Source organism: Drosophila kikkawai, unplaced genomic scaffold (assembly GCF_030179895.1).
Source record: "Drosophila kikkawai strain 14028-0561.14 unplaced genomic scaffold, DkikHiC1v2 scaffold_52, whole genome shotgun sequence".
NCBI lineage: Eukaryota > Metazoa > Arthropoda > Insecta > Diptera > Drosophilidae > Drosophila > Drosophila kikkawai.
In genome coordinates, this window is record NW_027222712.1 from 1,599 (window position 1) to 24,153 (window position 22,555).

General features: G+C 44.0%; 2 long non-coding RNA genes across 2 annotated transcripts; both read left to right on the plus strand.

The window, feature by feature from the left end:
• Positions 1-8,284: 8,284 nt before the first annotated feature.
• LOC138929579 (uncharacterized) lies at positions 8,285-9,194 on the plus strand. The gene is made up of 2 exons (XR_011445828.1): positions 8,285-8,410; positions 8,470-9,194. It is a non-coding gene; the product is annotated as an uncharacterized lncRNA (long non-coding RNA).
• An 8,157-nt stretch (positions 9,195-17,351) lies between these two features.
• Positions 17,352-18,544, plus strand: LOC121503130 (uncharacterized). The gene is made up of 2 exons (XR_005991301.2): positions 17,352-17,760; positions 17,820-18,544. It is a non-coding gene; the product is annotated as an uncharacterized lncRNA (long non-coding RNA).
• The last annotated feature ends 4,011 nt before the right edge of the window (positions 18,545-22,555 follow it).

The following is a 22,555-nucleotide window of genomic DNA, read 5'->3' on the forward strand; positions in this document are numbered from 1 at the left end:
ATATTATTATATGTCGATCGGCTTGGACATTTTTTTTTTTAAAAAATATTTACCTTGCCGACACGGCAATCTTTGGCAGCCGGTAGATTGGCGTTTGTTGATGGCCTTTTTCAACCGATGCCGAAATAGCAGTGGGATTAGGGTCCGGAGCACATGTGCATATGCTCTCTTGTATATTTTCCCTGCTGGGTTCGGGACCAACTTCTCAGCTTGACGACTCCAATAGAAAAGATCGAAGCCAGAAGCTGGAGACCCGAAGAACCCTTCACCGATTTGCACTTCGGTATTCACCAGCTGGTGGTTTCAACTGTCATTTTTAAGACGTTGCCAGATAAGAGGTCGATACTAATTATCGCTACTATTTTAATTAAAAAAAAAATACTAAAAAGTTTTTATATGGGTCCATTACAGATTCTGGCTGCAGTCACAAGTACCTCTTCCAGTGCGGAGGTGGAGGAGTCGATGTCGGTTTCAGTATTGAGCTGGGGGGCTAGCTCAATGTGGGAACTCACATACTTTTTGTATTTCATCCAATTGGTTCTGTGCGACGTCAGCCTATAGGGGCGATCCGTAGTTTCTGGGCTTTGAAGGAGGGTTATCAACAGCGGCGAGTGATCTGAAGAAAGGTCTGGAAGGGCCTTGGCGTTTATTAAATTTCGTGGGATGTTTTTTGTCACCGCGAAGTCAATTAGATCGGGTATCTTTCTGGGGTCTGCTGGCCAATATGTGGGGCTACCAGGGGAAACGTAGTCCAGCTTATTTCTCACATTGATGAGAGCGTTGTACAGTTGTCTTCCCTTGGGGGTCACGAGGCGGGATCCCCAATGCGTATGCTTGGCGTTGTAATCTCCTGCAGCTATAAATCGATCTCCAAGTGAGTTGTAAAAATCCATGAATTGACCTTCAGAGATTGTAAAGCGAGGTGGGCAGTAGACAGCAGCAATGCAAAGGTTGCCGTTACCTGACTGCACTTTAATGGACGTAGCTTGCAGGTAATTTGTTGCAAACCTTTGGTGGAAGTGGTGTTTGATGCGTTCTCTGATAAGGATGCCGGTCCCGCCGTGGGCTTTACCATCTGGATGATCTGTGCGGTAGAAGGTATAACCTCTTATATGAAAGTTGTATCTGCTTGTGAGGTGCGTTTCAACCAGTAGCATGGCGTCGATGTGGTTTTCGTTTAGAAATTGTGTTAGTTCAAGTTTATGCCGTGAGACGCCATTGGCATTCCACGTGGATATACGTAGATTGGACATTGATTATTTTGACTGTTGTGCTACGAGCAGCTGTATCACCATATTCTGATTCTGGACGAGCGTTTGCATGGTCGTTTTCATAAATGACATGAGTTCCATCATGCTTTGTTGCATGGTCACCATCATGGATTCCATGTTGTTTTGTGGCTGCTCTGGGGCCTGCTGAGCATTTACTGAGTTTGAGGGGAGTGGATTTTGCATACCTGTCCGTAGAGCTTCGGCGTAGGAGATGCCCGTGGGGGCATTTAGCAGACCAAAAGAAGATCTGGCTGCTTTGGCAAAAAATACATCTGGAGTAGTTTTTGAATTAAAATACACATTTTGTGTATTTTGTTGGCGTGTAGCTGTCGCTCTTCGCATGCGACTCTTCAGCTCCTTGTAGACCTCACAGCCTCTGTAGTTAGCTGTATGGTTTCCTCCGCAGTTTCCACATTTTTTCGTGTTGGGGTCTTCTTTGTTCGCAGGGCAGTGTGCGGAGTTGTGGAAGTCTCCACAGACTACGCAGACTGACCGAAGGGTGCAGTATGTCCTTGTATGACCATACTCCTGGCAATTCGTGCATTGCACAGGACCGTTGCGTTTGTGAGGTTCTTCCACGGTGATTCTTCGATGCAGTAGGAACTGCAACTTGTAGATCGGGTGAACTTCATTCTTCTTTAGGGCTTTACTGTCTGGCTCAAGTTCGACTTTGAAAAGAGGTTGCGGCTTTTTGTTTTTGTTGATAATGTTGCTAACATTCTTGGCAAAGAAACCCTTGCCTTTCAGGGCTTCTAGTATCTCGGAGGGGGCGACATCTGGTTCAATTCCTTTCAGCACTACTTGCAGCCCCTTGCTGCTTTTTAGTTGGTAGGTGTAAAAGCTCTTTTTTGCTTCCTGCAGGTAATTAGACACAGCTCGAAAGTGTTCTTCTGTTTTGGTTTGAACTTTGGTTTCGCAGATGTTCCCTTTAATAATCGGAACAACATGAAGTTTCCGTCCCCGACCACCGCAACAATTTTGTTGACCAGGGCGTTTGAACTTTTCTCCCTTATATATATAGGTGGGGGCTTTGGCTGTTTTTGAGTCTCCTGCTCCAGCTCTGCTTCATTATTCTCACCAGCTGCTAGCGGAGAAAATTTGTTGGTGTTGTTTGGGTCGTAGCTTTTGGTGACACGGTTGATCTTAGGCTTGTTACCAACCGTGTTATGGGGCTAAGCTTACGCTTAATTTGGATGTAGCGATCCATGCCAGTCTGTATGGCCGGAACCGCTTTTTGCTTATCGGAGCTCACGGTTTTTGTTACCATTGTATTTTGCGCTGCGGCCGTTGGCACCGATTTCGCAATATTGGTCGTTGGTTTAGTTGTTGCTGTTGCTTTTGATGCGTTTGCAGAAATTGCAGCTCTGCTTGTTGTTGGTGCGTCTTCCATCGAAGCCGCTGGTGGTGGGGTTTGGCATTGGGAGCTCCAAGATGTAGGAGCTGGAATAAGTAGGGCGGGAGAGCAAGGGCGCGCTCTCGTGCCGTCGGCGGTCAGTAGAGCCGGGTTGGGCTTGGTAGACGTTTTTTCTGCTTCGATATCGCGAGTTGAGAAATAAGAGAAAACACCGTTTCTTTGGTTTACAGAGGTTCTACGCTCATTCTTTTGATCGCCGCTCATTATTTTGAGCTTGTTACGCGTGGCACAATATAAATGAACTTTGCAGCTCAAAAACACGTCTCACGCACTAGTGTCCGTATGTCATACGCACTGTAGGGCTTGGCCTAGCTGACAGTACGTAGTTTAGAGTTCCGAATTTACTTTTTCACCATGAAAAAACACTTCGAGAATAAACCCCGCGTAGCGGTCGTCCGTAAGCACGTCTGCACTCGATGAAGGTCGAATGCGAAATGAACAAATTTACAATTGAGTATGCAAATGTATTAGCCTTGTAAAAACTAATATAAATACAAACTCTGAAGTGGATACAGGCATTATTAGGTGAGTTGTGAACTTTTTGTTTACAAATTTACAATTGAGTATGCAAATGTATTAGCCTTGTAAAAACTAATATAAATACAAATTCTGAAGTGGATACAGGCATTATTAGCTGCGCTGTGAACTTTTTGTTTACAAATTTACAATTGAGTATGCCGTGTAAAAACTAATATAAATACAAATTCGGAAGTCGATACAGGCATTATTAGCTGAGCTGTGAACTTTTTGTTTACAAATTTACAATTGAGTATGCAAATGTATTAGCCGTGTAAAAACGAATATAAATACAAATTCTGCCGTGGATACATGCATTATTAGCGGAGTTGTGAACTTTTTGTTTACAAATTTACAATTGAGTATGCAAATGTATTAGCCATGTAAAAAACTAATATAAATACAACTTCTGAAGTGGATACAGGCATTATTAGCTGAGTTGTGAACTTTTTGTTTACAAATTTACAATTGAGTATGCAAATGTATTAGCCTTGTAAAAACTAATATAAATACAAATTCTGCCGTGGATACATTCATTATTAGCGGAGTTGTGAACTTTTTGTTTACAAATTTACAATTGAGTATGCAAATGTATTAGCCATGTAAAAACTAATATAAATACTAAATTCTGAAGTGGATACAGGCATTATTAGCTGAGTTGTGAACTTTTTGTTTACAAATTTACAATTGAGTATGCAAATGTATTAGCCTTGTAAAAACTAATATAAATACAAATTCTGAAGTGGATACAGGCATTATTAGCTGAGTTGTGAACTTTTTGTTTACAAATTTACAATTGAGTATGCATTGTAAAAACTAATATAAATACAAATTCTGAAGTGGATACAGGCATTATTAGCTGAGTTGTGAACTTTTTGTTTACAAATTTACAATTGAGTATGCAAATGTATTAGCCTTCTAAAAACTAATATAAGTACAAATTCTGCCATGGATACATGCATTATTACCTGAGTTGTGAACTTTTTGTTTACAAATTTCATTATTAGCTGAGCTGTGAACTTTTTGTTTACAAATTTACAATTGAGTATGCAAATGTATTAGCCTTGTAAAAACTAATATAAATACAAATTCTGCCGTGGATACATGCATTATTAGCGGAGTTGTGAACTTTTTGTTTACAAATTCACAATTGAGTATGCAAATGTATTAGCCGTGTAAAAACTATACACATTCCTAAGTGGATACATGCATTATTAGCTGAGTTGTGAACTTTTTGTTTACAAATTTCATTATTAGCTGAGATGTGAACTTTTTGTTTACAAATTTACAATTTAGTATGCAAATGTATTAGACGTGTAAAAACTATTATAAATACAAATTCTAAAGTGGATACATGCATTATTAGCTGAGATGTGAACTTTTTGTTTTCAAATTTACAATTGAGTATGCAAATGTATTAGCCGTGTAAAAACTGTTATAAATACAAATTCTGAAGTGGATACAGGCATTATTAGCTGAGTTGTGAACTTTTTGTTTACAAATTTACCTTTTTTTTTTTTTTTTTCAGGCTTTGCTTTTATTTATTGAATCTTCTCATTTATGAGACTAACAATAAGTGTATCAAATCTTACAATACTACCTAACTAGCAGTCATGAGACTGGTACAGAGTAAATGGCCCTGAATAATTATGGCTGGGTTGGATGGTCGTTACGTAGTAGGCGGCTTCTTCTGGAAACTCGTATCAAGTCCCTTGCTAAAGGATTTGGATGGGTGGAGAGTTTTTCCTTGTAGGACGCTTTTTGTTTTTCTATTTCGTTCTTAACTGCAGGAATGCCGAGATCCCTGTGGATGGCTTTAGTGTGGAGTTGTAGAGCAGGACCTTGTAGTCCAGGGGCGATCGGGAGTTTATGAGCCAGTGGAGGCTGCTGGCTTTTAGTTTTAGATGAAGTTTCTTGCATTCAATATGTCTTCGCCATCTTAGGCGTCTGTCCAGGTGGACGCCCAGGTACGTTACCACGTTGACTTCGGGGATCAGTGTGCTGTTCAGGTAGAGCGGGGGGCATGTTTGTCTGTTGAGGGTGAACGTTATGTGCTTACACTTTTGTTCATTTATTTTAATACGCCAATCAGATAGCCACTTCTCGACTACCTTGAGGTGGTTGGCGAGCTGGGCTGTTGCACGGACTGGGCATCTGGAACGGCTGAGGATCGCAGTGTCATCAGCGAAAGTGGATAATGTTAGCTGGTCGCTTGTGGGGACATCCGCTGTGTATAGAACAAATAGGGTAGGCCCAAGTGCACTTCCTTGTGGGACTCCAGCTTCGATTGAATAGGATTTCCGTTTCAGTGTGGATTTGCGGTAGATCAAATGGATTTGCAGCAGGGTTCGGCTGGAAAACGCCCTGGAGATGTGAGGCAAAAGTTTCGGCTCTGTCTTTGTCGCTGCGGGCCCAGCAACCAGATGACTTTCTTATCGGGGTGATGGTTTCAGCCGGTGAGCTTAAATTTGGGTGAGCTCTCCATAAGGGATGCTTTGTGCTGGTTGGCGAGAGTTTTTCAATATATCTTAATTGTGCTTTTTCGGCATCTTGCTTCAGGGCCCGGCTTAGTTTGCGTGTGGCTTCATTTAGACGTTGCTTTGAGCATGGCGATCTATTGGTTTGCTACACCCGTCGCAGACGCCTCTTTTCTTGGATAAGCTGTTCAATTTGCTGGTTCGTTTTGAATTTGATTTTTTGCACATCCGTCTGTTGTGGTGTTGAGATTCTGGCTGCAGTCACAAGTATCTCTTCCAGTGCGGAGGTGGAGGAGTCGATGTCGGTTTCAGTATTGAGCTGGGGGGCTAGCTCAATGTGGGAACTCACATACTTTTTGTATTTCATCCAATTGGTTCTGTGCGACGTCAGCCTATAGGGGCGATCCGTAGTTTCTGGGCTTTGAAGGAGGGTTATCAACAGCGGCGAGTGATCCGAAGGAAGGTCTGGAAGGGCCTTGGCGTTTATTAAATTTCGTGGGATGTTTTTTGTCACCGCGAAGTCAATTAGATCGGGTATCTTTCTGGGGTCTGCTGGCCAATATGTGGGGCTACCAGGGGAAACGTAGTCCAGCTTATTTCTCACATTGATGAGAGCGTTGTACAGTTGTCTTCCCTTGGGGGTCACGAGGCGGGATCCCCAATGCGTATGCTTGGCGTTGTAATCTCCTGCAGCTATAAATCGATCTCCAAGTGAGTTGTAAAAATCCATGAATTGACCTTCAGAGATTGTAAAGCGAGGTGGGCAGTAGACAGCAGCAATGCAAAGGTTGCCGTTACCTGACTGCACTTTAATGGACGTAGCTTGCAGGTAATTTGTTGCAAACCTTTGGTGGAAGTGGTGTTTGATGCGTTCTCTGATAAGGATGCCGGTCCCGCCGTGGGCTTTACCATCTGGATGATCTGTGCGGTAGAAGGTATAACCTCTTATATGAAAGTTGTATCTGCTTGTGAGGTGCGTTTCAACCAGTAGCATGGCGTCGATGTGGTTTTCGTTTAGAAATTGTGTTAGTTCAAGTTTATGCCGTGAGACGCCATTGGCATTCCACGTGGATATACGTAGATTGGACATAGATTATTTTGACTGTTGTGCTACGAGCAGCTGTATCACCATATTCTGATTCTGGACGAGCGTTTGCATGGTCGTTTTCATAAATGACATGAGTTCCATCATGCTTTGTTGCATGGTCACCATCATGGACTCCATGTTGTTTTGTGGCTGCTCTGGGGCCTGCTGAGCATTTACTGAGTTTGTAGTGACCAGCTAAGCTTACACTTACAAAAACTTTTCGACCTACCCTCGCACTTAAAATTATAGGAACTTTTCCATAGCGAAAATAGCTAATAACTGGCTAAGACCAATCACGATTGACAATGATCATACGATTGAACAGTTAGTCTAAGTAAAGCTCTGAACCGCGGTTACTTGCAGTCAGCTTCCCAAAGCTTAATTCACTCTTTGATAAAAACCCTTTGGCAAACGTTTATGTTTCTCGGCGCGGCCAAATTTAAGTCAATATTACACGCGGTAATACAATTTATTAATTAAATAATCCGAGTGAAACCCAGAGTGGTATAGCCAGCTATAACTTCTCGTGTGAATTTGTGCGTGGAGAAAAGGTGAATAAGTGCAAATTTAGTGCGTTTCAATGCTAACTCAGTTTTCATAGGGATCCGGCTTCAGAGGCGTGACGGAGGCCTAGACCTCGAAAAGGCAGATTCCCCTGCTCTACGGCCGTCTTTAACCAATTCCGCCAACCGCCAGCAGTGGATCTCAGTTGACACCAGTTTCGCTCCATACTCAGCGGCCCGGACGGACTTAACCTCCGGCCGATGATTACATAACCGCCCACGTTTGGATGAGAGCGGAACCACCCCAAGTGGAAGACCTGAGCGCAGAAGACCAATTCCGCTGGCGCAGTTTTTTTATTAGACCGGAGCAGCTGCTTGGTTATCACCATCGGCAAGCTGCCGTGAAAACACCCCCTCGCTCCCCTCATCTGGCCGACGAAGGCCTAAGCTATTGATATACGCTTATCGCCAGCGCAGTGGATGCTGCCTAAGACCCGTTAGGATCACCTAGACGGACACCTGCCGTCGCGGGAGTTAACTTTTTATTTTCTTCTTGTTTTGATTATACCTTTCTTATATATTTCCGATTATTAATGATTTAAATACTCGCAGAGCAACTGGAGTATGGCATTCGGTAGAATTTTGACTTAGGGTTTGTAGGGGTCAGAGGGTAAGGGCAGGGAAAACAAATAGGAAAATATAAATAAGTATAATCGTAAGTTTAAATGATAGAACCGACCCATCGAAACGCATATGCCGCGACTAGAGTGTAGGGTAGCGCCTTCCAGAACATGCCGTTTTTCTTCTACCTGCATTCGCAGCGCCAGCGAAATCGTACGATTTTTTGCTTTTTTTTCCTTCCTCCAGTCCTTCGCTCGCGAGCATCGAGAGCGCAAGAGAGGATTTGGGAAAAGTCCCGTAGCTTTTGGCTCGTTTGCTATGCAAGGCACGCTGCGTGTAGAGAAATTTTGTGACGCTCGCTCACTTGAAATTGAAAACCAGAGCAAAGACACGCATCGTAGATCATTTTTACTATAATAATTCCGGCACGTGGATTATACAGTTTCAATCGAATTAATAGTAAAGTGCCAGCAAGAGACCAGTGACAAAACTTAATAAGTGTTGTGCACGAGTGAGAACGGGTAAATATTAACTACGGAACGGCAGAGTTTATAGTGTAGTTAACCCTTTTGTTGTGCAGGGCTAGTTTGGCGCTAGGCGACGGCTCTTACGTCCTTCGCTAAGCGTGGCGTATCGCCGGCGTGGCAGCCACACGCGGCAAAAGTTGGCGATCAGCGAACAAGGCGGCGCGGTGCAACCGAGCGGCCATAACCTTACTCTTTGGAAGCCCTACGGCGGCAGCGACGTCGACGTGCAGCCCAACGCTATGCGACCGAGCGGCCATAACCTAACTTTTCGGAGGCCCTACGGCGGCAGAGACGTCGACGTGCGGCCAACGCAGCACGTGCGCGTAACCCTACTTTTTGGGAACCTCTGCTTTGCCACGTCGGCTGCCAAGGAGCTATAGCGATCCGAGTGCGACCGCACTAAACCGGGAGCGAGAAATCTCCAAGAGTCAGACCAGAGGCGGCCTGTGTCTGAGTTCTCGGAGTAATGTAACCGGCCTCGTGCAGCCCCAACTAAGGCGATTCGGCTGTATGGACAGCGGCTAAGCATTACCTTTTCGAGCATAAGCCAGTAGGAACAGAGGAGGTGCAGCGAAGGTAGCTGAGCGGAGACTAGGCAGGAGCAGGCGCAGCCGGATAGAGAGCTCGCTTGAGCGGCAGGCATGTGACCTGTCGAAGAAGTTGGAGGCGCGTCGCGGTGAGCAGCGCGCTCCCGCTGGATGATTCCAGTAACCCGAAGGACGTAAAGTTTTGAGATCGATTAAATTTAGAGTAATGCGTAACATTAGATAGAAAGTAACTGATATTGTTGTTGCTTTTCTGCCGTTTAGCGTAATATGTGAATGCGAACGCGAGCGTCCCATTTAAATATCGTTTCTGAACTTTCCAACTAACAGCCATCAGCACCTGCAACTTCGATGGGCCCAACGAACCAGCAGCGGAGGATCTGAGCGTAAGTCAGTATATCGAAAGTAAATTGGCACCAAGGCCGCATATTTGATTTATTCTGTATATATATATATATCGATCGTATGTATAACTTAAACGGGATCCTAAGCGAGCCGCACATTTACGCGTTTGTTTATATGAATTTCAATTAACGTAGAGATAAATATCTAGGGATTAGATAAATTAAGAAAATGATTAATAATTATAAGAGACAGAATTATGAATTATCCTGAAGTTTAACGAAATAATAATGGAGTAAAAACGTATATCTTTGGTCTATGTTAATACAGCAAGTGGATGTCGAATTACTTCAGAATGAGCTAAGATCGAAAAGATGAACTTAGTTAAGGGGTAACACTTAAATTATCAGAGTTTACCACGGCAGGGAGGGTAAAGACGTGGGGGCGGATGACACCTCAGCCACCCACAACGCGAGTGTTCCTCTCTTATACCTACTCTTTAGGGTCCGTCCGTACGTCCGATTAATTCAACCGTTGACCAATCATTTAGTTTACAGAATGTGCACTTAAACTTTTATTACAGTAGTGAAAGGGTGTGACTTATAATCGGTGAGGAAGGCCCACGCCATATCCGACGAGCTTTGAACCGAGCATAGCAAGAAGTGCACAAATACCGATCCGATTGTACACTGGAAAACCCACAGTATCTAGTGAGCACTGCCTCTTGGCTACTACATAAATAAAATGGCGCCCAACGTGGGGCCAAAGACCGTTATCTGCATTTGAGAAATAAGAGGAAGAAGAATATCAAGCTATAGTGCAACTCGCAGGAGCCGCAAATACCTATTGTTTTAGGTGCAGGACCCTCGAGTGGTTTTAGCCCATGAAAATGCTCGACTATCCATCCAAAAGAATTATTTTGTAATTAATTTAATCAGCAGAAATTGTTACTATTTCATACTAGAGATTTGCTAGTTGCGAGTTGAGGACTTCTTAGCCGGAATTGCGTCTTCGATTCGAGATCTTACGGATCAAGGCGACCGCAACGAACCCACTCACAGGCGCAAAAACTGGAGCCTGAAATTAGTTAGGTGGATCAAACTCCCGTTCAATAGGTAGAGGGAAGCGAATTCGGAATTAGTAGCTTGGAATAGCGATATGTTATCAAAACTTCGTGGTACTATCGACCAGTGCTAACCGAGCGCAGAATACTATCCAAAGGCGACAGTTTAGACTACTGGCAAAAGGTACTGTACGCGTATTTAGGAATATCAAGTGGTCAGAGGAACTTCGATGGATGACCAATACAGCGAATACAAACCTACAAAGCCGCAACAATATAGACAATATTAGTATAGAGTTGGTTAGGAGAGAACGCTCAGCAAGAAGGTATTCGACAGAAACTAGCTGGAAAAACAAAGACCATAATTTGAAAATATTAAGCAACCAATAACAGTTACAGAAGAAGAAAATGCCTATTCATCATAGCTTAGAGAATTTAGCAGCCGCTTCTAATAATGACGAGAGTGTTTGCATTCTATGCACACGACCTTTAAGCGTGAACGATCTGACAGCAGCTTCTCCTTGTAATCATCGATTTCATCATCAATGTATTAGAGATCACTTGTCAGTAACGAACTCGTGTCCGACTTGCAATCAACCATGCACGGTGCAGCAGTTGTCAGTATCGAACAATAACTTATTAGCCGAATTGGCAGATGCAGAACAAAGATCCGAGTCAGGAAGAGCACCCAATGAATATGACGCTGGCAAAGGCAGCAGCAATCTTATCACAAACCGAGGCCGTAACAGGAATGAACCAAGAAGAGGTCGAAGTTTGGGGCAACGCAGAGGTATGGTTACTAGGTCTCAGCAACGTAGTAACGTGGCGCAGCAGCGCGATAGAAGCGCTAATACACCATCAATTCTCGATTCATCTAGAGCAGAGAGTGTCGAAGAAATAGGTAGAGTAGTTCAAGCAGCAATGCAGTCTCAGCAACAGAAGCTTATGCAGGATTTGACTCGTTTCATACAATCACAGATATCGAATTTGCAGCTCGAACAGAATGCCCAATCCCCGAGTAGGAGAAGCATGAACAATGTAACACAGGGACAAGCTTTCGCAGTAGGTCAAACTCAGCCAGGGTCAGGATTGAACTTACCGAACAGGGAGCAAAACGAGAGATTAGGGAATCGACAATCTAGTCGAAACTCTGAGAGGTCGCACACTTCGGTGCAGCCGGAGAAGGTGCCCGGTATTATCCAGAGTTGGCACATCAAATTTGATGGAGCCAAAGATGGCTTGCAGACAGAGGATTTTCTGTACAGAGTACAAGCACTAGCCCAACAAAACTTGAACGGAGATCATCAGCTTCTTTGTGATCACCTACATCTGTTCTTTACCGGCAAAGCGAATGAGTGGTATTGGAAATTCCACCAAGCATGTACGAATTTTACATGGGCAGAGTTTTGCAGGGAATTTAGACAGAAATTTCGAGATGTGGATACAGACATGGACATATGGGAATCTATCAATAGTAGGCGTCAAGCAGACAGGGAACCATTCGAAGAGTACCAATTCCAAATAGAAAAGTTGGTTTCGCGCTTGAGTACTCGACTTTCAGAGCAGTCGTTAGTTGAACTGCTGATTCGACATGCGAAGCCATCGCTGAGGTACGAGTTGATGCATTTGCGCATAGATTCCTTAGTCACCTTAAGGGAAGAGATACGAACGCACGAACAGTTTTGTAAGCAGAATAGACCGCAGCAAGGGAAGAACCAAGTAGGAACACGACCTTATATTGCTCAACTAGAACAGGAATCCGAGGATGTAGGTCGAGAAGATGTGTCAGCCCTACAGACTAATCAGATAAGATGTTGGAACTGCGATAAGATAGGCCATAGGTTCGACGAGTGTCTCGAAGTTCGCAGCATCTTCTGTTATGGATGCGGAGCCAAAAACACTTTTAAGCCGAACTGTCAGCACTGTAGACCATCGGAAAACCGACAAAGGGATGCGTCGGCCAAAATCCACGCGTCGCATCCGAAACATTAAAATCCAGTAGTGGTACGCAGACAGAACCGTGTGAAGTTTTAAATCTGCAAGAAGTACACCCAAACACAGCAAAAGTTAACCAACCGTATCATATACGTGAAGCACAGTACGCTGAAGCCAGACGAAGAATATTCGCAGACGTTTGCAGCAGTATTGACACTCGCAAACCCGGACGTTCAACACTAAGAGCACGATCATTTTGGAACAAGGTTCGAAAGAACCGGAAAAAGTTGATAGCAGCAGTTTTTATGAATTCCGATAACCGTTTATACACGGAAATCGATTTAGTGGGTAAGCGCTATGTGGCGTTACTCGATTCAGGAGCAACGATAAGCTGTATCGGAGGCAACGCTGCTAGAGACTTAGTTCAGAACCCAAATTTACGAAAATGTTCAGGTCGCATTAAAACCGCGAATAACTCCGAGTGCTCAGTCGTAGGCAGACTCGTGGCAGACATCAATTATCGAAATCGTACACATCCAGTCGAATTTTTTGTGATCCCAGGGCTGAAGCAAGATATATATCTGGGAGTTGATTTCTGGCGAGACTTCGGTCTATTGTCCAAAATAATGGAAGAGACCGGAAGTGTAGCTGAACTTGACGTAGGGCGAGTCGTTACAGCATGATACTTTGTTGAAAACGCCTGATGTCATGCAGCTAGCACGTAATCAAGCACAGAAGAAAATTAAGGAAACGCATGAAAACAATGCAAAAGTTTATAATTTGCGCTCGCGTTCAGCGTTTTAAAGTCGGTGACACTGTGTATGCCCGTAGTTTTGCGCAAAGCAATGCGGCTAAACAATTCAACAGTAAGCTGGCTCCAGTCTTTATGAAAGCGACAGTTACTAAGAAGCTTAGCCATATTTACTATGAATTAGAAAACGATGTCGGGAAATCCTTAGGGGTGTATCACCTGAAAGACATAAAGAGCTAGAACGATTCTTGTCTGACCTTTTTCAGTTAAAACCTCTTCGAGTAGGACTCTCGATGAGTTAACTGTGGTGTAGGGGTCAGAGGGTAAGGGCAGGGAAAACAAATAGGAAAATATAAATAAGTATAATCGTAAGTGTTCACGCCAGAAAGGCGCTCAATTTCGGGAGGCAGTGTGATCCCGATCGCTCTCCTTTTCTCTTCCTCTTCCTCCGGACTTCCAGTCCTAGAGCTTCTAATCCGCTCTCCCTAGCTTTAGTTTTTGTTCTTTGTATTCAGTACCAATTTACCTACGACTAAATAAACATCCCGACGCACGTCGCGTAAAACCCCGACAAGTTCTACGTGTTATTATTTATCCGAGTGCATTTCAGCTTAAAGCCGCCCCCCTCCAACATTTGGTCCTTCGAGCCGGATATCATCCACCAGCAGCTCCGGTGGCTTTAACACCGCACCAGATAAGTTCATTACATTATTGCTGCCGGTCATACAGTTAGGTTTTGCGAAACTCAATTCGTCTTAACTTCTCTGTATGATTATTGTCTAAATCCAAGTCCAATTAATCCGACACACGGCAGCATAATAACTTCCAATTCCAAATTCAAAATAATTCGGTTTCCAAATTTTCTACATTTGTGTCAAATTTCTGTGCCGAAATCCAAAAGTTTAAATAAATGCAATAGCCACAGTGAGAATTTAATTCCAATAGTTCTCAATTCCTCTTCGTTAACTGTGTTCCCGCTAGCATTTATTTACATTACATACATACTACAAATACAGTCCACTTCACTCCGAAACTTATATTTACAAATTTATTTAATAACTGTCCGCAGCTACTAAAATTACAAATTTATTTAATTCGTACATATATTGTTGTTTTTTTACTCCCTCGCTCTATTCTGAGCTGCAATACGTATTTACATACATACATTATCGTCTGCATACGACGTTCCGATATTTGGCAATTTTTTCCGCCTCTCCTTATCTCCGCTATTTTGCACTTGCATACGGCACGTGCACAAATATACCAGGGGTGTTAGTTGAAGTTTGCCGGTTTTACTGTTGATGCCGCTAGCCGTACTATATACATTTGTATCATTCGGCATATGTGTCATTTTTTTCTGTTGACATTATTCTAAAGAAATACACAAGTCGCATTCCGTCAAAATAAAAACATCATACTTTTTTACCTTAGTGAGTATGTCGAGTTTCGTTCCAAGTAAATCGAATTTGCGGGACCCATGTGGTGTCGTGAAATTCAAGTTATTAAAACCTTGGTAAAATTGTTAAAAAGGATCGCTACCGATAACAAATTATCAATTTGAATAATACGTTGATCGAAAAACGGCCGGAATGGGCCCGAAAACATGGCAAAGTTATCTTGCAACATGACAACGCGCCGTCTCATACCGCTAAACTGACGAAGGACACACTGAAAGGACTCGATTGGGAAATATTATCGCACCCGCTGTACTCTCCAGACCTCGCCCTGTCCGACTATCACCTTTTTGCATCGATGGGACACTCACAGGCAGAGCAGCGCTTCGCCAATTTTGAAGAAGTCGAAAAATGGCTCGTCGAATGGTTTGCCTCGTTAGAAAAAAAGTTGTTTTGGAATGGTATCCATACTTTGCCTGAAAGATGGGCGAAATGTGTAGAAGCCAACGGTCAATAATTTGAATAACGAATTTTTCACATTCTCTTGAGAATTGAGTGTTTTCTTTATCAAAAAAACCGGCAAACTTCAACTAACACACCTGGTACACACACACACGTATTGGTTCCGAAATACAGCACCGGTCAATCAAATAAGACCAGACAAATAAAATAATTTTAAATTATTTTATATTAAAATTCCAACTAACCGATTAAGTTAGAAATCCAAGTGTGCTTCCATATACACATTAGTGTGACCGTATTTTCGTAATTCCGTATTTAATTCAAATATTCTCGATTTGAATTCCTTACGAGAAAAATACAATTTTCCACAAATAATAATTATTTCAAAAATAATTATTACGAGTCCGATTGGTTCCTAAATTCCCAATCCAACTTCGACCTATAAATTATTTTGTAATATATACCTATTTATAGTAAAAATTATAAAGAAATATCCAGAATGGCTCCTTCAATTTTAGACAAATTTACGTTGATCTGTGACCGTCTGAGTCACTTCGAGTCCAGAGTCTGCAATCCAGCAGCACCCACTCCATCCAAGTACTCTTGTCAAATCCATCTCGACCAAGTCCGAGCGCTATGGGACAAGGTCGAGACAGAGTACGAAGCTTGTTCAGAGCTAATTTCAGTTGGTTTAGAGGGCGCTGCAGACATCTTGCCTACTCTTAAGGCAAAATACGACTACTCCTATTTTATTTACGGACGGTGTGCCGCCCAGCTCATGGAACAGATCGATACGATCTCTGCTAAAGCAGCTCCAGTCCAACCTCCTGCGCCCCAAAATTCCTTTCCGTCTGGCTGTCGGCTTCCTCCGTGCGAAACGGAAGTTTTCTCGGGCGATTATCTTCGCTGGCCGACTTTCCGGGACCTTTTCACAGCGGTCTATATCGACAATCCTACGCTGACCCCTGTAGAAAAGTTGTTCTATTTAAATGCCAAGACTAGTGATGAAGCTCATTCTATAGTTTCCAATTCGCCACTCACCAATGACGGTTTCCGCTCAGCATGGGGAAACCTAACTGAGCGTTTCGAAAATAAACGCGCGTTGGTGAACAGCCAACTGAAGAAATTACTAAACATACAATCCATCGAACGCGAATCCTCGGCAGCCTTGAAGGAGCTGCAGAATAGAATTCAAAATTGCCTCACATCCCTAACTCTGTCCGGCCTTCCTACGGATAATTGGGATTGTCTATTGGTTTATTTGTGTTCCACGAAGCTTCCAAAGCTGACGCTCTCATTATGGGAGCAGTCCTTACCAAATAAAACCGAAATTCCGACGTGGCTAGAATTAGATTCTTTCCTTACTGAGCGCCATAGAACTCTGGAATCTATAAATTCTATTCAACCTCCTACGATACGCCTCAGTCCGTCCAACCCGACAAAATCCATCGTGGCACCGCGAGTACTAAAATCCTTTAGTACGCGGATTGTTCCCATATCCAAAAGATGCGATTTGTGTTCTGCAGAGAACCATCCAGTGCGTAAATGTCCACGCTTCCTCCAGATGACGATAGAAAATCGAACTTCGTACATTGAGAAAAAGCAGTTGTGCTTAAATTGCTTTGCAAGCGGTCATCCACTCCGTAATTGCACAAGCGCCCACAGCTGTCTTACGTGTCACGGTCGGCATCAAACATTGTTGCATCCAAGCAACACTTTATCCAGTGTTCCGAATCCTCGTGATGACGCACCACAAATTCCTGCACCCATCCAAAGAATTTCCTCGTTCTCCACACGAGTGACTACTTCGGCCGATTCCAATTACTGGGTTCCGTACGACGACAGCAAGAGCAGACGTTCCCGAGGTATTTTATCCTACCAATGCCGAGTCTGCAAAGGGAACCATCCTCTTCGGAAGTGTCTCCGTTTTCTCCGGCTTGATGCGAAGAAACGGCTCCAGACAGTCATCGACAGGAAGTACTGCGTCAACTGCCTGGCCCACCACCATTCCGGAGGATCCTGTCGAAGTAGCGACCGATGCCAGTCGTGTGGACAGGATCACCACACCCTTCTACATGCCGACGAACGCTCAGCGTTATCCTACGCTTTCCAGAGCTAATACTTCCTGGTACTTTTGCTGCGTATCCTCGCAAGGGGGGGAGAATGTTCACGCCAGAAAGGCGCTCAATTTCGGGAGGCAGTGTGATCCCGAACGCTCTCCTTTTCTCTCCCTCTTCCTCCGGACTTCCAGTCCTAGAGCTTCTAATCCGCTCTCCCTAGCTTTAGTTTTTGTTCTTTGTATTCAGTACCAATTTACCTACGACTAAATAAACATCCCGACGCACGTCGCGTAAAACCCCGACAAGTTCTACGTGTTATAATTTATCCGAGTGCATTTCAGCTTAAAGCCGCCCCCCTCCAACAGTAAGTTTAAATGATAGAACCGACCCATCGAAACGCATATGCCGCGACTAGAGTGTAGGGTAGCGCCTTCCAGAACATGCCGTTTTTCTTCTACCTGCATTCGCAGCGCCAGCGAAATCGTACGATTTTTTGCTTATTTTTCCTTCCTCCAGTCCTTCGCTCGCGAGCATCGAGAGCGCGAGAGAGGATTTGGGAAAAGTCCCGTAGCTTTTGGCTCGTTTGCTATGCAAGGCACGCTGCGTGTAGAGAAATTTTGTGACGCTCGCTCACTTGAAATTGAAAACCAGAGCAAAGCACACGCATCGTAGATCATTTTTACTATAATAATTCCGGCACGTGGATTATACAGTTTTAATCGAATTAATAGTAAAGTGCCAGCAAGAGACCAGTGACAAAACTTAATAAGTGTTGTGCACGAGTGAGAACGGGTAAATATTAACTACGGAACGGCAGAGTTTATAGTGTAGTTAACCCTTTTGTTGTGCAGGGCTAGTTTGGCGCTAGGCGACGGCTCTTACGTCCTTCGCTAAGCGTGGCGTATCGCCGGCGTGGCAGCCACACGCGGCAAAAGTTGGCGATCAGCGAACAAGGCGGCGCGGTGCAACCGAGCGGCCATAACCTTACTCTTTGGAAGCCCTACGGCGGCAGCGACGTCGACGTGCAGCCCAACGCTGTGCGACCGAGCGGCCATAACCTAACTTTTCGGAGGCCCTACGGCGGCAGAGACGTCGACGTGCGGCCAACGCAGCACGTGCGCGTAACCCTACTTTTTGGGAACCTCTGCTTTGCCACGTCGGCTGCCAAGGAGCTATAGCGATCCGAGTGCGACCGCACTAAACCGGGAGCGAGAAATCTCCAAGAGTCAGACCAGAGGCGGCCTGTGTCTGAGTTCTCGGAGTAATGTAACCGGTCTCGTGCAGCCCCAACTAAGGCGATTCGGCTGTATGGACAGCGGCTAAGCATTACCTTTTCGAGCATAAGCCAGTAGGAACAGTGGAGGTGCAGCGAAGGTAGCTGAGCGGAGACTAGGCAGGAGCAGGCGCAGCCGGATAGAGAGCTCGCTTGAGCGGCAGGTATGTGACCTGTCGAAGAAGTTGGAGGCGCGTCGCGGTGAGCAGCGCGCTCCCGCTGGATGATTCCAGTAACCCGAAGGACGTAAAGTTTTGAGATCGATTAAATTTAGAGTAATGCGTAACATTAGATAGAAAGTAACTGATATTGTTGTTGCTTTTCTGCCGTTTAGCGTGATATGTGAATGCGAACGCGGGCGTCCCATTTAAATATCGTTTCTGAACTTTCCAACTAACAGCCATCAGCACCTGCAACTTCGATGGGCCCAACGAACCAGCAGCGGAGGATCTGAGCGTAAGTCAGTATATCGAAAGTAAATTGGCACCAAGGCCGCATATTTGATTTATTCTGTATATATATATATATCGATCGTATGTATAACTTAAACGGGATCCTAAGCGAGCCGCACATTTACGCGTTTGTTTATATGAATTTCAATTAACGTAGAGATAAATATCTAGGGATTAGATAAATTAAGAAAATGATTAATAATTATAAGAGACAGAATTATGAATTATCCTGAAGTTTAACGAAATAATAATGGAGTAAAAACGTATATCTTTGGTCTATGTTAATACAGCAAGTGGATGTCGAATTACTTCAGAATGAGCTAAGATCGAAAAGATGAACTTAGTTAAGGGGTAACACTTAATTTATCAGAGTTTACCACGGCAGGGAGGGTAAAGACGTGGGGGCGGATGACACCTCAGCCACCCACAACGCGAGTGTTCCTCTCTTATACCTACTCTTTAGGGTCCGTCCGTACGTCCAATTAATTCAACCGTTGACCAATCATTTAGTTTACAGAATGTGCACTTAAACTTTTATTACAGTAGTGAAAGGGTGTGACTTATAATCGGTGAGGAAGGCCCACGCCATATCCGACGAGCTTTGAACCGAGCATAGCAAGAAGTGCACAAATACCGATCCGATTGTACACTGGAAAACCCACAGTATCTAGTGAGCACTGCCTCTTGGCTACTACATAAATAAAATGGCGCCCAACGTGGGGCCAAAGACCGTTATCTGCATTTGAGAAATAAGAGGAAGAAGAATATCAAGCTATAGTGCAACTCGCAGGAGCCGCAAATACCTATTGTTTTAGGTGCAGGACCCTCGAGTGGTTTTAGCCCATGAAAATGCTCGACTATCCATCCAAAAGAATTTTTTTGTAATTAATTTAATCAGCAGAAATTGTTACTATTTTATACTAGAGATTTGCTAGTTGCGAGTTGAGGACTTCTTAGCCGGAATTGCGTCTTCGATTCGAGATCTTACGGATCAAGGCGACCGCAACGAACCCACTCACAGGCGCAAAAACTCGAGCCTGAAATTAGTTAGGTGGATCAAACTCCCGTTCAATAGGTAGAGGGAAGCGAATTCGGAATTAGTAGCTTGGAATAGCGATATGTTATCAAAACTTCGTGGTACTATCGACCAGTGCTAACCGAGCGCAGAATACTATCCAAAGGCGACAGTTTAGACTACTGGCAAAAGGTACTGTACGCGTATTTAGGAATATCAAGTGGTCAGAGGAACTTCGATGGATGACCAATACAGCGAATACAAACCTACAAAGCCGCAACAATATAGACAATATTAGTATAGAGTTGGTTAGGAGAGAACGCTCAGCAAGAAGGTATTCGACAGAAACTAGCTGGAAAAACAAAGACCATAATTTGAAAATATTAAGCAACCAATAACAGTTACAGAAGAAGAAAATGCCTATTCATCATAGCTTAGAGAATTTAGCAGCCGCTTCTAATAATGACGAGAGTGTTTGCATTCTATGCACACGACCTTTAAGCGTGAACGATATGACAGCAGCTTCTCCTTGTAATCATCGATTTCATCATCAATGTATTAGAGATCACTTGTCAGTAACGAACTCGTGTCCGACTTGCAATCAACCATGCACGGTGCAGCAGTTGTCAGTATCGAACAATAACTTATTAGCCGAATTGGCAGATGCAGAACAAAGATCCGAGTCAGGAAGAGCACCCAATGAATATGACGCTGGCGAAGGCAGCAGCAATCTTATCACAAACCGAGGCCGTAACAGGAATGAACCAAGAAGAGGTCGAAGTTTGGGGCAACGCAGAGGTATGGTTACTAGGTCTCAGCAACGTAGTAACGTGGCGCAGCAGCGCGATAGAAGCGCTAATACACCATCAGTTCTCGATTCATCTAGAGCAGAGAGTGTCGAAGAAATAGGTAGAGTAGTTCAAGCAGCAATGCAGTCTCAGCAACAGAAGCTTATGCAGGATTTGACTCTTTTCATACAATCACAGATATCGAATTTGCAGCTCGAACAGAATGCCCAATCCCCGAGTAGGAGAAGCATGAACAATGTAACACAGGGACAAGCTTTCGCAATAGGTCAAACTCAGCCAGGGTCAGGATTGAACTTACCGAACAGGGAGCGAAACGAGAGATTAGGGAATCGACAATCTAGTCGAAACTCTGAGAGGTCGCACACTTCGGTGCAGCCGGAGAAGGTGCCCGGTATTATCCAGAGTTGGCACATCAAATTTGATGGAGCCAAAGATGGCTTGCAGACAGAGGATTTTCTGTACAGAGTACAAGCACTAGCCCAACAAAACTTGAACGGAGATCATCAGCTTCTTTGTGATCACCTACATCTGTTCTTTACCGGCAAAGCGAATGAGTGGTATTGGAAATTCCACCAAGCATGTACGAATTTTACATGGGCAGAGTTTTGCAGGGAATTTAGACAGAAATTTCGAGATGTGGATACAGACATGGACATATGGGAATCTATCAATAGTAGGCGTCAAGCAGACAGGGAACCATTCGAAGAGTACCAATTCCAAATAGAAAAGTTGGTTTCGCGCTTGAGTACTCGACTTTCAGAGCAGTCGTTAGTTGAACTGCTGATTCGACATGCGAAGCCATCGCTGAGGTACGAGTTGATGCATTTGCGCATAGATTCCTTAGTCACCTTAAGGGAAGAGATACGAACGCACGAACAGTTTTGTAAGCAGAATAGACCGCAGCAAGGGAAGAACCAAGTCGGAACACGACCTTATATTGCTCAACTAGAACAGGAATCCGAGGATGTAGGTCGAGAAGATGTGTCAGCCCTACAGACTAATCAGATAAGATGTTGGAACTGCGATAAGATAGGCCATAGGTTCGACGAGTGTCTCGAAGTTCGCAGCATCTTCTGTTATGGATGCGGAGCCAAAAACACTTTTAAGCCGAACTGTCAGCACTGTAGACCATCGGAAAACCGACAAAGGGATGCGTCGGCCAAAATCCACGCGTCGCATCCGAAACATTAAAATCCAGTAGTGGTACGCAGACAGAACCGTGTGAAGTTTTAAATCTGCAAGAAGTACACCCAAACACAGCAAAAGTTAACCAACCGTATCATATACGTGAAGCACAGTACGCTGAAGCCAGACGAAGAATATTCGCAGACGTTTGCAGCAGTATTGACACTCGCAAACCCGGACGTTCAACACTAAGAGCACGATCATTTTGGAACAAGGTTCGAAAGAACCGGAAAAAGTTGATAGCAGCAGTTTTTATGAATTCCGATAACCGTTTATACACGGAAATCGATTTAGTGGGTAAGCGCTATGTGGCGTTACTCGATTCAGGAGCAACGATAAGCTGTATCGGAGGCAACGCTGCTAGAGACTTAGTTCAGAACCCAAATTTACGAAAATGTTCAGGTCGCATTAAAACCGCGAATAACTCCGAGTGCTCAGTCGTAGGCAGACTCGTGGCAGACATCAATTATCGAAATCGTACACATCCAGTCGAATTTTTTGTGATCCCAGGGCTGAAGCAAGATATATATCTGGGAGTTGATTTCTGGCGAGACTTCGGTCTATTGTCCAAAATAATGGAAGAGACCGGAAGTGTAGCTGAACTTGACGTAGGGCGAGTCGTTACAGCATGATACTTTGTTGAAAACGCCTGATGTCATGCAGCTAGCACGTAATCAAGCACAGAAGAAAATTAAGGAAACGCATGAAAACAATGCAAAAGTTTATAATTTGCGCTCGCGTTCAGCGTTTTAAAGTCGGTGACACTGTGTATGCCCGTAGTTTTGCGCAAAGCAATGCGGCTAAACAATTCAACAGTAAGCTGGCTCCAGTCTTTATGAAAGCGACAGTTACT